The 17,127-nt window shown below is 48.0% G+C and overlaps 1 protein-coding gene across 1 annotated transcript in view; it reads left to right on the top strand.

Annotated features, from left to right (window-relative positions):
- Positions 1–5,508: 5,508 nt before the first annotated feature.
- The window catches only part of FBXO10 (F-box protein 10), a 39,321-nt gene continuing 27,702 nt past the window's right edge, over positions 5,509–17,127 (top strand). The window contains exon 1 of the mRNA XM_080939993.1: positions 5,509–5,574. The gene's annotated coding sequence lies outside the window, so the exon portion shown is untranslated. The remainder of the gene's footprint in view (positions 5,575–17,127) is intronic.

Below are 17,127 nucleotides of genomic sequence, written 5' to 3' on the forward strand. Positions count from 1 at the left end.
CATACCACTCTTGGGCATCTGCCCAAAGGATGCTTCATCCTACCACGGGACACTTGCTCAGCCGTGTTCAGTGCTGCTCTGTTTATAATAGCCAGACTGGAAAGGACCTAGATGTCTCTCAAGTGAAGAATGGACAAAGAGAATGTGCTACTTTTACACAGTGGAGTACTCCTCAGCCGTTAGAAAAATCTGATATCCTGAAATTTGCAGATAAATGGGTGGAAAGAGAAAACAAAAAAAAACTTCCTAAATGAAGTATTCCCAGACCCCGAAAGATGAGCGTGGAGTGTATGATTGTTAGCTGGTAAGTCCGTGGTCACCAAGCTGGAGGTGATAGATGTCCCCAGGGAAATATGATAGGTAATTATGGATGGTGGAGGCTGTAATGGGAACATCATGGTAAGTCCATGGTCACCAAGCTGGAGGTGATAGATGTCCCTAGGGAAATATGATAGATAATTATGGATGGTGAGGGCTGTAATGGAAACATCAAGTTAGGAGGAGGAGAGCAGAGACACAGGGAGACAGCTAAAACTGAGGCTCTGGTTGAGGCATAGAATGAAAACCTAATACACTAGAAGCTTCCTAATGTGTGCATATATGAAGGTGATCTAAATAATGGGGAGACAGATCCCAAATTCATCTGTCACCAAATGAAGCTTCCAGTGCTGGGATTAGGTTACATCTAATTGAGTTGTTGGCCAAAGGAACCGTGGGAATCCCCAAACAGTCCCCAGGCTGTGACCGGGACTATAGTTGCTCTCCTCAGACTGACAGCAAGGCCCCACTGCTGAAGACAAAACCCACACACATCACTGAACGTGAAGAAGCTGAGCTGCTCCTACAGAGCCTTCGTTTTATGTTCTAGCAGAAAGATACTCTACACGCTACCAAAACAGAAATACAAACACCAAGCCAGCCACAAACCCTTTGGTTGACATCGGTGTTCTGAAAGATGTGCTAGGCAACGATGGTACAAAACTTGTGGGAATAACCAACCAAATAGGTGATTTCACTTAAGGCCGGTTCCACAAGATGGAACCCATACCTGACATTGCTTAGGTGACCAAGATCCAGAGACTAGATAACCCAGGGACTTAGGATAAAATCAATACTACTGGTCTTTTTTTTTTTTAATGTAATAGTAACATGACTCCTGGTAAGATTCTGCTGTACCCAGAGACCAGCATCTGACTCAGCCACCAGAGACGCTTCCTTCTGCAGCTGATGGGACACATACAGAGATCCACAGCCAGACAGTACACAGAGAGACCTCGGAACACTCCGCCCTGGGTGGGATGCACCCACCAAATTCCTCCCCTCTGGCCTCAGGGAACCCCTCAGAAGAGGATGGGAAAGATCGTGAGAACCAGAGCAGATGTGCCAAGAAAGCAAGGCCTTCTAACTCAAATGTGACCAACGCTCCTATGAATTCACAGTGGTAGGTAGCATGCACGGGGCCTGCAAGTGTGTGTGCCAGGTCCTGTGAGATTATTTTATGGCTTCCAGTTAAGTGTTTTGTGGAATGCTGGATGGTAGGGGGAAAAGGAAGGGTGGGGGCAGAGAAACCATAACCAGGATACATTGTATGAGAACAATCTATTTTCTTTCTTTCCTTCTTTATTTTCCTTTCTTTCCTTCCCTTTGCTTTTTTTTTTTTTTTTTTTTTTTTTTTCTGTTTCAAAAAGCTTTTATTTTTTTCTTGGTCCAAGACTTGGGAGTGGCTCCAGGGCGGTTCCTAGTGGCTTTAGAGGTTCATTCAGGTGGAGGTTCTGAGGTGGCTGGTGTGTTGTGATCCGCCATTGGAGCCTGGCCTTATTTTTCCTTCCCCCACTTGTTTTGCTAAGAACTCCTTCCTTGTATCTTTACCTAAAAACATCCTGTTTTGTACACTCTTAACTGCACCTGGCCTCCTCAAACTTTGTTGTTCACCCCATATAAAAGGAGTCCCGAGTAAGGCCTGGGTGGCATTCACCCATTATTGAGTGACCCATGTGTGTGTCTGTGTGTGTTTCTTTTTCAATCCCCCAGCCTCTGTCCAAGGCTCGGTGACAGTGACGGCGCGGGTGCCATCACTGGTGCAGCAGAGGAGGGAGCCCCTTGGAAGGCACAGAGACCTCCTAGTCGTGCTTGAGAGTGAGGCGCTAAAGAGATACTCGCCCAGAGATCCCTGGGGTACGCCAGTCTATGATGGTTGTGGTCCTGCCAGCAGACGGAGGTTGGTCAGGTGGTTGCCCATCTTTTTGATGAGAAGTGACTTTATCTGTGCCGGCAGAACCCACGGCATACAGATCCAAGAGGGCCTGGTTCAGGTTCTTCTCCAGGGCCAAGGCAGCTTCCATGGCCTCCTGGGTTTTACCCCACTCATCTTGAGATGGCTTCTGCACATCCTGGAAGAGTGCACGGCCCCCACGATCGTTCTGCAACTTGAAGAGACACTTGGCGCCCTAACGCTTCTCCTCGGCCAATTTGCTGAAAAAGTTGTCTATGCCCTTGAGAAAGAAGCCCAGAGAGAGGTAGGTGTGGGAGGCCCGCAGGTGCAGATTGACCGGGCGGTTCACAGCAGCTTCCACTTCCGTGGAACAATCCTGACGGATCTGAGAGGTCACGGCTGATCGGAGTACGGGGCTAACCGTGAAGGAGGTGCTGGCTGGAGCAGAAGGCAGCAAGCAGATGGTCCCGTGGCTGCGACTGGAGAGGCTTGTAAGGCAGCTGGAAGCTAAGGGTGGGAGCCCCGGGGTCTGTTCCGTTCAAACACTGTTGGAGCAAGACACAGATCCACGGGGCTCACAGGCGCTGCTCTTGAGAACAATCTATTTTAAATAAAAGAAAAAAAAAATGAAGGTGAAGAGCTTTTGAGGAAGATGCTCAGTGGTGACTTCTGGCCCTTTCCCCTCCCATGGGCATGTACACACACACACACTCGTACCACAGAGAGATAAAAAAATTTGCATAACAGATGTACAACGATATTTCTGCTTTTGAAACTGGATGTTCTATTGGCAGCTGCCTCCACAAGCAGCCATTCAAAAATGTTTATTTTCAGCTTCCATAAAAATTCAGTTAAGAAATTGATAGAGACATTGGATACATGATGTAAATATTGTGGGTTGTTGGAACATGGAGATACGTGTGTGGTAAGAACACTAGAATCTGGAGTTCACAGTCCTGAGTAACAGCTTCAGTTTCTTAATATAAATTATATGAGTCTGAATTTCTAGTTGTAAACATCAAAATCCAATTTTGGCAATAGTAAGGAAAAATACTTTATTAAAAATATAAAGGGAATTTCAGGATAACTGATCTAGAGAATCAGGCTGAGATGCCAGGCAACTGGAACATCACTGTTTATTGACCATTGGGTACCACTTTGAGGGATGCAAGCTCACAGCTCTCATGGTACCCAATGATGCTCTAGTCAAGTTGCTGACATTGTTTTGGATATACTGTTGGATGACATGTAGGTCTCCATTCTGTACAGGGAATATTTATTTGTAAAATTAGAGTTACATGGAAAGACAGAGAAAACATGTAGACTTTCAATTTCCATAACAAAATACATAGTTTGTTTCTCAACAAGCTCACCAGTGAAGACCCCTCTCAAAGGTAGGAAGAAAGCTGAGACCCGCAGGCAGCCCACCAGGATGGCAGCCATTGGGTTACCTGTGGCCTGATGACTCTGCCTGAGTCTAATCTCTCCGTAGAGCAAAAGTTTTCATGGCCTCGGAGCCTGGGTTCCCTTATTCATTTGCTATACATACAAATGACATGCCAGGCTGCTAGGGTGAGCCAGTCCACTCCAGTCGAACGCAGCAGAGAAGTCAGCAGACATCTGAAACAGGAAAACATTGCACAAACGGAGGCCTGTGCCAGACAGAGGAGAGGAGCAACTAACGCTCACAAAGGCCGCTCTTGTGCACAGGTGTGCACGTAGCCAAAGCACACGTTAGATAAAAAGAAATAGATCTTAAAACACCACTGACGTTTAAATACTTAATAAAAGAAATGAAACCCCTCATGTGGCGCCTGTAGAAGACAGACAGCGTGCCTCGGCGGACAGCCCCCACTGTCTGAAAGTCCTAACCCTTTTACAGAAACCCAACACAAGCAATAGCCTTTGACAGCACAAATCCTGGAACCCGGGCTTTTAATTGCGTTATTGAAATTCATATCCAGCCTGCTGGTTCCATACAATGGGTCACTTTTCAAAGGATCAGACGTGTGACATCCGAGTTTATTGCAGCAGGAGTTCATCCTGTTGTGTGCCTGGCTTGACTTAAGCACGGCCTTCCCACTGCGTCTGTGGGCTTGGTGTGACGCTCCCAGTCTGCGGGGTTGGGGTTAGGTCTGGGTGTTTGTTGGGGTTTAAACAATTGAATAGTTGAAGACTAGGATGTAGGTGTGAGGGGGGAAGGAGGTAGTGCATACCCAGCATGTGCAAGACCCTGACTCTGCCCCAACCACTGCATAACCCCCCCAAACTTGACTTTACTGCAGAACCAAATCCGAGTGCTCCCATACGCATTAGCGGCACTGCAGGAAGAACAGGGTCTACGTCTCCTGTCGAGCACCCGCATTCTGCACCCCGTCAATGGCTTCCCTTTTCGGGACTTCTAATACCTCAGGTTGGTAAGATACGGGGTTGGAGAGACAGCTTAATAGGAAGTTTATAGCTCATGCAAAGGATCCACTTGGTGGCTTACAACTGTCTGTATTCAAGTTCCAAGGGCCCCAACTTCCTCTTCTGGCCTCCTGCATGTACAGGGTGCACATAAATCAGGTTCATACAAATACACATAAAAAGTAAATTATCCTTTTTTTAAAAAGGCCCCTTTTTATTTTTCTAAGGAGCAGTCTTGTCTCCGTCAGTGCACGAGCTTTTTCACATAGGCTTTCTCTGTCCTCGTTCATGTGGCTACTCTCATGAGGCCACCACATTTCTCAAATGCTAGTTTTAAGCCAAAGGGCTCTTTTCACATACTTCATATAATTTAAAATACATACGGACTTACAGCTTTTTTGTGTTTATCATCTCCACCACAGAATGGATTTCAGAACAGGAACCACCACCACTTTGTTCTCTTGGGCCCGTAACTAGTAGTTGGAGCAACAAGTACTACACATTATCTGCATACATCATGCACTGTTATGCCAAACGCTTTGCACACAACCCACCCGTGGCTCCAGAGTCCTTCCTGACTTCTAGCCAGGACTACTTTGTCCTCAGGGCGAACCCAGCTCCTATGTGCTCATCTGCCCAGGGTGCTGTTAGGCTATGGTGGTGGTGGGAAGGATCCACGTTGATCCCCCCCTCGGAGCCTCCCGCAGTTCCCGCCCACGATGCTATGCCCACCTCTTCGGGGGCCTCGCTCGCCCCCCTGGAGCCCCGCTCGCCCCGCCTTCCCTACGGTCTCACGGCCGCGCGCTCGCAGTCCAGCCCTGCACCCGCGTCACGTGACAGCCCCGGGGGCGGGGCTCGCGGCGAGGTCGGACCCCCCTCTGGCAGGGAGCCGCAGTCCTCCGGCAGCCCTGCGGCTTCCAGGGCGTCGCGGCCGGGTAGCGCCGCTCCCTGAGGTAAGAGGCGCGGGTTCCTCGGCACGCCCCGGGGGCTTCTCCGGAGCCCGCGGATGCTCCAGGCTACCGGCCGGTCGGTGTCACCGTGGGCCCAGCGTTTGGCTGGGGCGCGGGGACCCGGCCTGGGGCAGTGCGGGAGGTGGGGGGGCTCGGCCGCCGGAGCTCCAGGAGAGCTGCGCCTCGGTCCACCCCCGCCCCGGAGCCACCCGCGGTCTCCCCCAGCCCCGGGGCTTTGGGAGTGTGTGTGGGAATGAATTCGGCTTGGCGGTTTGCTAGCCTTCGCCTGGGATGCACCGAGTGGGTCTGGCTTTAGCAAGTCGCGGAGACTCTATCTCTGAAGGAAGAGGGCTAACCTCTGCGCCGCCCTCCCTCCTGCGCCGATGGCCAAGCCGTTTGGAGAGCCAGAACTCCGGAGTTGGTTGGACTCCTACCACCAGGCAACCTTGAGCCACGTCGATGGTGCTTCTGTTAAAAGTAAAGATGAATTCTTCGGCCCGAGGTTGCTGCGAAGATTACGCATGTAGCGTTGAGGACTCCTTAGGGAGCGCTCTCGGTATGAGCATTATTAAAATAGCAAGCTAGATAGGACTCCATGATAGATGTCTTTCTTGCAGTAAGCACACGCACACACACACTGTGATTCTGAAAACAGTGTCGTCTTGGCTGTAGAGCCCTCTCTCCCCTTTCCCAGGCCCCCCTTGCCTTCTGTTTCATATTGGCATGTGAACCTGTTGTTCCTACCGAATGAGTCAGGCAGGATGGGAAGGCTAATTGAGCAGATGTGTATCAGATTCCCTGTGAAGGGAAAGAAAACTGCCAGGCATGTGCTACCACCAAAAAAAAAAAAAAAAAAAAAAAAAAAAAAAAAAAAAAAAACAGCAGAGTGATTGACAGTCTACTGGAAGATGCCTAGGAACCCCTGTAATCCAGCTGCTGCACATAGAGAACCTAGACCAAGAACGAGGCCAGCACTCTGATTTTGCTTACACTTCATCACTGTTGTCCCTGGATAGTAGAAAGAACGCCCGAGCTTTTCTATGTTCTAACTCAACTGTTCGTTTATTCTGGCTACAAGAACCAGGGATGTCTGCCTCTGTGGAACTGTTTTCATAGGTAGCTGTGTTAGTTATATAAAAGTCTATTTTGTGCACACACAGGTATGTGCGCGTGTGTCCGTGTGTGTGTGTGTGTGTGTGTGTGTGTGTGTGTGTGTGTGTGTTTTCGTCCCTCTGCAGGTTCTCAGTTTGTTTTATGGTAACAATAAGCTCTCGGCTCCCGGGGGAGCTTGGCTCGCAGCAGCTGGCCCCAGGGGACCAGCACACAAGAGAGGCTCGAATTGTTTCACGATCCCTCTCAGGTCTCCAGTCCTGGTGGAAGCTTGGTGAGATTTAGAGACTGGAGAAAATGTCACTTTGTGGGAGCTTTTAAGAAAGGATTTCCTCTGGCAAGGAATGCCTGGATTTCTTTGTCTCTCTGGCTTCTGGCCTCTTGTTGTTTTTAGATATCTAAAGCGAGCAGCCCTCACCACAGTACCTTCGTTTTGGTTTCCATGGTTATCAGAGGAATTACGTTCTCATGATAGCACCGGTAGCTGTTGAGCTGTGTGGCCACTCATCCGTCTAGTCCTGCTTTCTGGTTTGTTCCGGTTTTTCAGTTGCAGTGCAAACATATTATTCTCTTCTTTCTTTTTCTTTCCTCCTTCCCTCCTGCTCTTCAACAAGTGACAGTGTGAAGAGGGATGGGAACAGATGAAATTAAGACAGACATGGAGAATGGAGAATGTTTTTTGGCCCATCCCATTGGTGGCGGGGGTGACAGCGGTGGTGATGGTGGTGGTGGTGGTGGTGGTGGCCTAAGACTAAGGGTGTTGCCAGATGTGAGGAACAGGTCAGTGGGCCTCTGGAAAGAGGCAGATGGTGGATCAGCAAGAGCTCAGAGGCAGAGGTACAGTGTCCTGAGCAACAAGTATGCCTCTCCTGCTTTTCAAAGGAGATAGAGAGAACGTGTGCCTTGAAGGGGCCTCAGTCACAGAGGGATACTAGAGAGCACAGTAGCGTTTGCTCCTTTAATGGATGAGCCTTCTCCTCTTGAGTCCCCTGTCCTGGGCTTCCTGTGAACTAGCTACTGATTTTCCTGCCAGCGTGGGGTTTTGTTTTCCTGCTCACCTGACATTTTGCGGTCGTTGACATAAAGGGGCACCGAAGAAACATCTGTTTAAGATCCATCTTTTTTGGTTGAGTTGTTTAACCAGTGTGTGTCTAATTTCTCAAGATGGCTACTGATGCAGTCACACATTGGCTTAGTTTTTACTCTGCCAAGTAATCCAAGGCCTTCATTAGAAAGGATTCTAAACTCCCCGGAGGTTTCCGTAGCCCAAAGGGGCCTCCTCGTCATTCTCGGAGAGTTGCACCCGAATTGTTATCAGCCGTGTGATGTCACTGGAAGAGCTGTGTAGTAATTGTCAGTCCAGGATGTGTAGTAATTGCTGCTCGGTGCCTTTTAGGGACCAGATCCCCTGCTTAGACCAACCTGAGAAGGTTGAAGCTTTTTTTGGATCATGTGCACATGCTTAAGTTTGTGTTTCCAAAGCACCACTTGCTGGGCCTTGAACTGAGCTTGCTACTAGGCTGGCTTCTTCTAGCCTTCTGGGGTCACCCCAGATCACTGAGACTGCTCCCCTTCCTACTCTTAGATCTGAATTTAAGGGCTCTGTTGCCTTTTCTTTTCCTATGCTTAACCCGAGCGAGCCCCTTTGGTTAACTATTGTCTCCAGGGTTTCACTAAGCAAAGATGCTCAGAATGGCAAATTTCAACATGATGCCACCCAGGACTTTGGCTACCTCTCCAGCTTTGTTTTTCCAAGTGTGAGAAGGGTCTTTGGGTGATTCTGCCAAAGCATGCATGTTGTCCTGGGTGACTGTTTCCATCCGCAGTCCTAAGACCACCCCCAGCCCACCCCTGCTTAAGCTGGGGGGGTACATGCTTGCAGTCTCAACCCTCAAGGGGTGGGGTGGGAGGCTGCATGAGACCTTATCTGAAGAGAAATGAAAAGGAGAGTATGCTTTACTGAAAGTGAAAATGTGTTTGGTTATACGGTGTTAGGGATCTGGGAAGCAAGGTTTTAAAGCAGAAACAAAGGATTGCACCCAGGCAAGGTGACAGTATCACCCCAGCTCTTAAACAGCTGAGGCAGGAGGATTTCTTGAGTCTATAAGTTTGAGTCAGTGTGGCAAGATCTCAACTCAGGAGGGTTTATGTTGGCTTGTTTTGTTTTATTTTTAATGTTTTTATGTTCCTTAAATTTTTTCTAATAATCAGTATGCTTATTTCACTATCTGTGTTTTGAATGTTTTTTACTCTGAAAGAGTATATTCAGATGTTGCGCAGACATATAGTTTAGCAGATAGTTGTGAGGTAAGTCAGTGTAAACACTGCAACCTTAAGAAATGGAGCCTAGTCAGAGTCTCCCTGTAGCCTGAGCTCCTCCCTGAGAGGGCGCCATAGATGGCCATCTCTTTGTCTCATCTCTGTGTGTACGCATGTACCATTTCATTTAACTACATGCATGTGAGATCACTCTGTCCATGTCCTCTGTTTAATACATGCATGTTAGATCACCCTGTCTGTGTCCCATGTTTAACTACATGCGTGTGAGATTACCCTGTCCATGTCTTCTGTTTAACCCCATGCATGTGAGATCACTCTGTCCGTGTCCTCTGTTTAATACATGCATGTGAGATTACCCTGTCTGTGTCTGTGTTTAACTACATGCATGTGAGATCACCCTGTCCGTGTCCTCTGTTTAACTATATGCATGTGAGATCACCCTATGTCCTGTGTTTAACTACATGCATGTGAGATCACCCTGTCTATGTCCTGTGTTTAACTACATGCATGTGAGATCACTCTGTTCATGTCCTATGTTTAACTCCATGCATGTGAGATCACCCAGTCCATGTCCTCTGTTTAACTCCATGTGTGTGAGATCACCCTGTCCGTGTCCCGTGTTTAACTACATGCGTGTGAGATCACCCTGTCCGTGTCCCGTGTTTAACTACATGCGTGTGAGATCACCCTGTCCGTGTCCCGTGTTTTGCTTCTTTTGCTCAGCATATTATTTGGCATGCATCCATGTGGTAACCCCATGTCCGTCACCAACAGAGTGCCTGGTGTGAATAGGTCACAGTAAGTCCAGTCAGCAGTGGATGGGCACTGAGTTGCCGAGAACAACCTCAGACATAGTCTCTCTCTTTTAAATTTCGTTTGTTCGGTGGCAGGAGCCAGAAGTGGTTCTTCTTTCCCTGTGTGAGTCCCTGGCACGAAACTCAGATCATCAGGCCTCCTGACCCCGTCCCTGGCTTTCCTCAGGCATATTCTGCCGTGTGTACCAACAAGCTTCTTCGGTTACACTCATCCAAACAGAATTGCTTTGTTGTTGGTGGTGGCTGTTTTTGTTTTTCCCTGTTGATTGGTTGGTTTGCTTTTGGAGACAAGATCTAACTGTCGTTCAAGCTGTCCTGGAACTCTGTATGCAGCCAATATGCCCTTGAGCACACAGCAGTCCTCCTGCCTCAAGCTTCTATACACTGGAATCTACAGGCAGGAACTACTCTGCCCGGCTTCTGAATTTCTTTCCTAGCATTTGTGAGGTATATTTGTTTCCAATCTTGGGAGGTACTTGCTTTGGCCAGTTTATTATTTTTATGTGTATGATGTGTCTTGAGGCTTTACCTTACTTTCCTTGATTATCACTGATATTGAACACCTTTTTATGGTTAATGGGATGCTCTCTGTGAAATACTCAAGTCGTCAGATTTGTTTTTTAATGTGGTTCCAGGTTGGCAGGGTTGGCGGGCATTCTCTCCACTGGTCCATTCAGCTGGCCCTGCAGGTACTTTAAGCGAAATGTGCACTAGACTCGACACTGTGGTCCACACATAAATGAAAGCACACAGTGTGTCTCTCTAGGTCCGTGTGGCCTCACTTAGCAGTTTTCAGGCTCATGCATTTACCTTCATTGCGTGTAGGTGCTGTGTTTTCATGATGGATTGACACGTAGGATGTGCTTGTGTTATCAGCCGATGTCTCCAGTAGGCTGGGGGGTCCTTTGGGTGTGCCTGGGAGTGGGCAAGCTGCGTATGTGGTAGATGTATTTCTGGTCTTTGAGGAACCCCTCACAACGATTTTCATAATGGCTCTACCACCTAACCTCCCCACAACCTCGCCAGCATTTGCTCTCACTTGTTTTCTTACGGTTAACCATCTGACTGGGGTAAACAAAATGTCAGAGTCGTTTTCCTTCGCATTTCCCGGATGGCTAGTGCAAGTGCTGAGTATTTTAACAGACATACCTTAGACATTTGTGTTCAAGGTTTTTGTCTGTTCTTAACTGTGTGACTATTTAAAGAGGTTCCCCATAATCTCAGGCATTTGAATACTTGGGGGACCAATCGGTGGTGCTGTTTGGGGAGGTTTAGGAGGTGTGGCTTTGCTGAAAGAAGTATGTCACTGGAGGTGGGCTTAGAGAATTGTGTTCTCTGCTTTCCGATGGTGTTTTGAGATGTGAGCTCTCAACTGCTGTTCCTGCCGTCACTGTAGCCATGTGAACTCTGACCCCATGGATCCAGAATCCAAACAAACTACAGCTGCGTTGGACATGCTGTTCTTAGCACAGCAACAGAGTGGGCTTCACTGCGCGTCCCAAGATGACCTGGGACCAGGCTGGTCAGGAACTAACAGAGCTCTACCTGCCTCTGCCTCTCAAGTGCTCACATTGAGGGCACATGCTACCATGCCTGCTTACTCACCATTGTCTTCGCCCACGAACCTGTGTGTGCATGCGTGTGTGAGCATGCCTGTGTGTAGAGGTCTGAAGACTTTCTAGAAGGCTCTCCCCTGCCACCTGTGGGTTCCAAGGATGGAATTCAAGTTGTCAGATTTAATGGCCATTTTGCTGGCCCCTGTATTTTCTTCTTTTGAGAAGTCTTTATTCAGTGTCCATTAGCTATTTTTAAAGATTGAGTAGTGTGTTTAGTTTTTCTGAGTTGTATTCACCTGTTCTCTGTCAGATGTATATGGCAGAGATTTCCATATTCTGTAGGCTGCCTCTTCAGTTTCTTCTGCAGTACAGAAGCCTTTCAATTTCACGAGGTCCCACTTGTTGACTGTTGGCCACTGGAGCCCCATTTAGAAAACCGTCTTTTAAGTACATCCTGGTACTTAAGTACGCACTGTGTGGATTTTTAGAGTTTCAGGTTAACATTGAGATTTTGACCCATTTGGAATTTTGTGCAGGGTGATAGATAGGTAAGAAACAACTTTCCCCACACGACCCAGAACATCTCAGAAGAAGGAACAGAAAGATTTTAAGAGCCAGAGTCTGGAGAGGACCAGGGTGAAATAGTATCTTCTGGATGTGCCAGGGCTGATGGACACAGGCGCCAACAGCAGCCGTGTTATCTGCACAGGATCAAACCAGTCAGTGTCCCAGCATGAAGTGGAGAGGGGCTCATGAGCCCACACTTAGCTGAGGAGCGTTTGACAATCGATGGCTTCTGCAGGCAGGTGAGTCAGTTAAGAGTATCCTCCAGTAGTGACCCTGCTGCCGTGGGTTGTCCCACACCCATGCATACCTGGGCAACACAAACCTCATCATGGCTCTGCTTCCCAAGTGCTGGGGCTCAGTGGGTTATAAAAAATAATTGTTTTTGAAAAGACAGTAAGGAGTTAGGTAGAGAGATGTATCTGGGAGGAATGGGGGATGAGCACCATCAAGAAATGTTTGTCTCGGGGCTGGAGAGATGGCTCAGCGGTTAAGAGCACTGACTGATCTTCCAGAGGTCCTGAGTTCAATTCCTAGCAACCACGTGGTGGCTCACAACCATCTGTAATGGGATCTGATGCCCTCTTCTGGTTTGTCTGAAGGCAGCAACATCGTACTCACATACATAAAATAAATCTTTTTTAAAAAAATGTCTCAGCCATTGTTCTATTGCTGTAAAGAGACACATGACCAAAGTAACAAAAGAATGCATTTAGTTGAGGGCTTGCTTACAGCTTCAGGAGGTCAGTCCGTAATCACACACACACACACACACACACACACACACGGGGGGGGGGATGGGGGGGAGACAGACAGACAGACTAACAATCACACTGGCCTGGCTGGCATGGGCTTTTGAAACCTTAAGCTCACCTACCTCTTTCCATAAGGCCACACCTCTTAATCCTTTTTAAACAGTGCACCCACTAGGGACTGTTTATATATATGTAATCATAGATGTGTATTATTTAAATACACACACACACACACACACACACACACACACACATTACATTCTCAAAGAATTGATAAAAATAGGAAAAGAATAGAGAAAAAAATCCCAGGCTAGCAAGATGGATGAGGAGGAAAAGGTGCTTGCCTAGGGTTCCCATGGTGGAAGGAGAGGATGGACTCTCACAAGCTGTCCTCTGACCCCCACACAGACGCTATGACAGGGGCCTTCCTCTAAAATAAATAAATGTTCGTTTTTTAGGAAAGAAAAACACCTCTGTCTCTCTGAATTCTGTATTGCTTGTTCTAATCCGGCTGTATTCCTCGGTGCCTCAGGTGATCTCCCGAATTTCTTCTGTTCCTGACAAGGCCATGGATATTCTGATCACTTTAGGTCGAATATCTATCCTATGTGGTATCTTGCCGTGGCCAAGGCACTGGGAATGATATCTGGTCAGGTTAATGGACTGGGAACACAGCTCTAAAGGCCAGGAAAGTACCAGGCTTGATGTCAGAGGCCTGTAACCTCAGCTGCTTGAGAGGCTGAAGAAAGAGCAGGGTCAAAGTTCAAGGCCCGCCTGCGCCACAGAGTGAGTTCCAGAGCAGCCTTGGCATTTTCGTAAGACCGTATCTCAAAAGAGGAGGACCAGGGCTGTAACCGAGCACACACAGGCCCTAGATCGTCATCGAAAACCAGATAGATAAAAACGAGGAGGAAGACACTGCTGGGCCTTATGTGTGCAGAAGTACAACGTTCGAGGCCAGCCCAGGTGGTATAGCCAGGTCCTTTGTAAAAACAAACACAAGAGTGAAGGGCCTGGCTGTGTAGCTTGTTTGGTGTGCACAAGACCCCGAGTTTACTCCCCAATGCTATGACAAGGATTGTGTAGAGCTAAGTGAGAGGAGGAGGGGTGAGTCCATGTGGGGCCTTGGGCTGCAATGGATCCAGACTCCCCACCTCATTCTGGGAGTACTGGCATCCTGCCCTGAAGGGCTTACCCTCCGCTCCCTCATTTGCACTTGAAATGGAAAAGCTCCCTAAAACCTGAACCCGGGGGCCACACCTGCCTTGTGAATTTTGCTGCTAATGCTGTTCTAACTCCTGAGTAAAAACCTATTCTCGCCCAAAACCTGCTTACTTCAGGAGGCTCACTGGGGCAGGGGAGATGGCTTACTGCTCTTCCTGGGGACCTGAGTTCAGTGGCCCTTAGAGACACCAGCTCCAGGGCATTCCACACCCTTTTTTGACTTCTTTGAATAATTTCACCCAAGTATACATACTTACAAAGAGACACATAATTAAATAAAATTCAAAAAAAGAAAAAAAGAAAAAGAAAAGAAATAAAAGAGAAAGAAAGAAGGAAAGAAAACCCTTGGCAGCCATTGCTAGTGAGCTGCTGACCATGGATCAAAGTGGTGGACACTCAGCTCTACACCCTGTGCACTTCAGACATTTTTTTTTCTTCCTAAAAGTCTGAGAAAAGTGGGTCAAAATTCGAAGAGGAAGAGGAAGGGATTTGATTTAGGAAAACGTCACGGGAGAGGAAATCTACCATTTACCATGCGTCTGTGTGTCAAGCTCAGTGTTAACTGTTTCCCAGACATCCTTCATCCACCTAATAAGCCTCTAAGGTGGTATCGCCTCCATTTTTATAGATGAGGAAGAACAGCCAAGGCCAGACTGACTCCGTTGAATGTTTAATGTCACCAGTAAAGTAGCAATTCCTTGGTGTGGAAATTGCCTTGCGCCGAGTGTGATTAAAGGGAAGTGGCTAGAGCGGTTTGCGCATGGCTGGGAGGCAGGAGGTGACAGGATCTTGGTGGTTGGGGTTTACTCTCCAGGTCAGGTGCCCTGGATTTTTGTAGATTTTTATACCTGAAATCGTAAGTCTTTAGGCTAGGCCTCTTAGCTGATGCTGTCAGTCCAAATTCAACGTTTTCTGATGCTCCGTAATGATTACAGGACCGACGTCATCTTTTTCATGGTCTGTGAGGCCAAGTGTCCTGAGCCATCACTGGCCGTGAGGCCCAGCATCATAAGCAAGGACCTGGGTGGCAGGTGTTTGGATGCACTAGGGGGACTTTGGACTTAGTCCAGGTTAGGAATTCATCCTCAGATATATTACTGCCAGATACTGGGGCTGAGGTTTGCGGTGCAGTTTGTGTTGTGAGTTCTCACTGAAAGGACATCCTCAAAATTCCCTCCTGGTGGGTGTGGTCGTCTACACCTTTAATCCCAACACCCAGGAGAGGCAGACAGAACTCTTGAATTAGAGGCCCTTGTGGTCTACGTATTGACTTTTGTAGGCCACGCAGGGCAACACTGTGAGAATCTGCCTCAAAACAAATCAAACAAAAAAAAAAAAAAAAAAAAAAAAAAAAAACAAGCAAAAATCCCCAAATATTCCCTTCCTTACCCTTTCAGAGTTGCTTATTAAATTTGTGAGAATCAGGATTAAGGGCCAGTTCAAAGGGTTCCCTGCCTAGCTGAGCGTCAGTGAGCAGGCCCTGGGCTCATAGAGGAGGGCAAAGGGGGAGCCCGTCCGAATTCCTCAGAGCTCCTGACTTTGGCCAAGCACACAGTGTCTTTATAGTATCCGATTCCATCGAGGGAAGTACTCTCTCAGGCCAAAGAGGACAGAGGCTTGAGTGTTAAGGTTTTTCTTCTTTCCAAGTCTGTGGAAGTGTGGGTACAGGTCTGTGCACAGCGTGTTGTGGCTTATGTTTTACTCGCTCTTCAGAACGGATTCGAACTAAACCCCGCCGAAGTGGAGACGCCTCGTTTCGTCTGAGATGTTAAATCATTAACGTGTTAGAGTTGTTCTGCTGTACAGTCTGTTCTTGTTTAGCTGGTGCCTTTGTGTGCTTCTCAGTGTGGGTGGGAAATCTTGTTTTCCCTTCACGTGGATACTAAAAAAGGTTCGAGCTGCCCTAGATCCTCTCTTCTTATTGATTTTTTTAAAAAAACTAAATCTAATTTCCCACCACCTTGCAACTAAGATGGCCTCCTGTAAGTGGGAAGCCACTGGTCTTTGTTGTTTGGGTTTGGTTAAGACACCAGCTCTTGCTCTACCGCCCAGACTGGCCTCGCCTTTCCTCCTGTCTGTCACCACCCAGGCTCTGGGATTGCAGCTGTTTGGTCATTATCTGATCATAGAGCAGGAAGGCAGAGCTCAAGCCAGAAGGTAAAGCCCAGCATGTGTTCCGGTGGGGGTCCTGTCACTGTGATGTCTACAGCACTTTGGGCAGAGACTCAAGGCAGCTCCCAAATTAGCTAGTGGTCCCTGGGAACCAGCCGGCTTTTCTGGCTGGCCCTGGAACTGTCTCAGTCTAAGAACTGTCCTAAACTTAGCTCCCCTCAGAGCTTTCCCTGACACCTGCCTTACTCCTATACATGTTTGAAGTACTCGCTCATCTGTGAAACCTGCTCGCCTTCCCAATTCTCTCCTCTCTAGCAGTGACGGTGGGCAAGTCATCTAAGTGCCCTCAGGCTGAGTTTCTTCACGGGTCTGTAAACTGAGGACAGGACTGCATTTATTTAGTGTGTCGCAAGCTTAGAGTCCACATGAGTTCCTTGGGGGGGTCTTGTTAAAGTGACATAATGGGGCTGGGAAAGATGGCTCAGCAGGTAAGAGTTCTTGCTGTTCTTGATTGGGCATGGTAGCATATGCCTGTAATCCTAGCACTGGGAGTTGAACTCAGGACCTGTGGAAGAGCTCTGAACTGCTGAACCGTCTTTCCAGCCCATGACTTTTCTTTAGAAATCGGCAGAACTCTGTAGACTGTGGCAGAAGAGCTATTTGGTAAGAGGTCTTAGTCTTACTTCAGAGGCTCAGAGAGGTCTGAGGACTTGATTTAAGCCACGGGGCTGGGAAGCAGCAGTTCATGCTTGCTGAGAGCAAAGTCCCTTGGACTCAGCTCCCAGGAGGAAGCCTCTGCTCCTCTTACTGAAGTCGGGCACACTGAATGGCTCTCTCTCCCCAGTGGGAGGGTGTAAGACCACAGAAGTGCTGCGCTCCTTCTTAGGAACATATTAAATATGAAGGTGATGGGCTACCTACCTTAGCACCTACTTTCCCACACGTTGTTTTTCCAGTGCTTACAGACGTCATACTACAGGTGCACAGCCCCCCTGGGACCATTTGTTACTTTTTAATTCCACACTCAGAGGCCCTAGTGGCAAAAAGGAAAGGCAGAACGCTCTTAAAAACTGTTACCTAGTTAGAGAAATCCCCTGACTCAGTGGATCCCAGTGGAGTAATAGGAAGATCTTGTAAATA

The sequence above is a fragment of the Micromys minutus genome, assembly GCF_963924665.1.
Source record: "Micromys minutus genome assembly, chromosome: 28".
Taxonomy (NCBI): domain Eukaryota; kingdom Metazoa; phylum Chordata; class Mammalia; order Rodentia; family Muridae; genus Micromys; species Micromys minutus.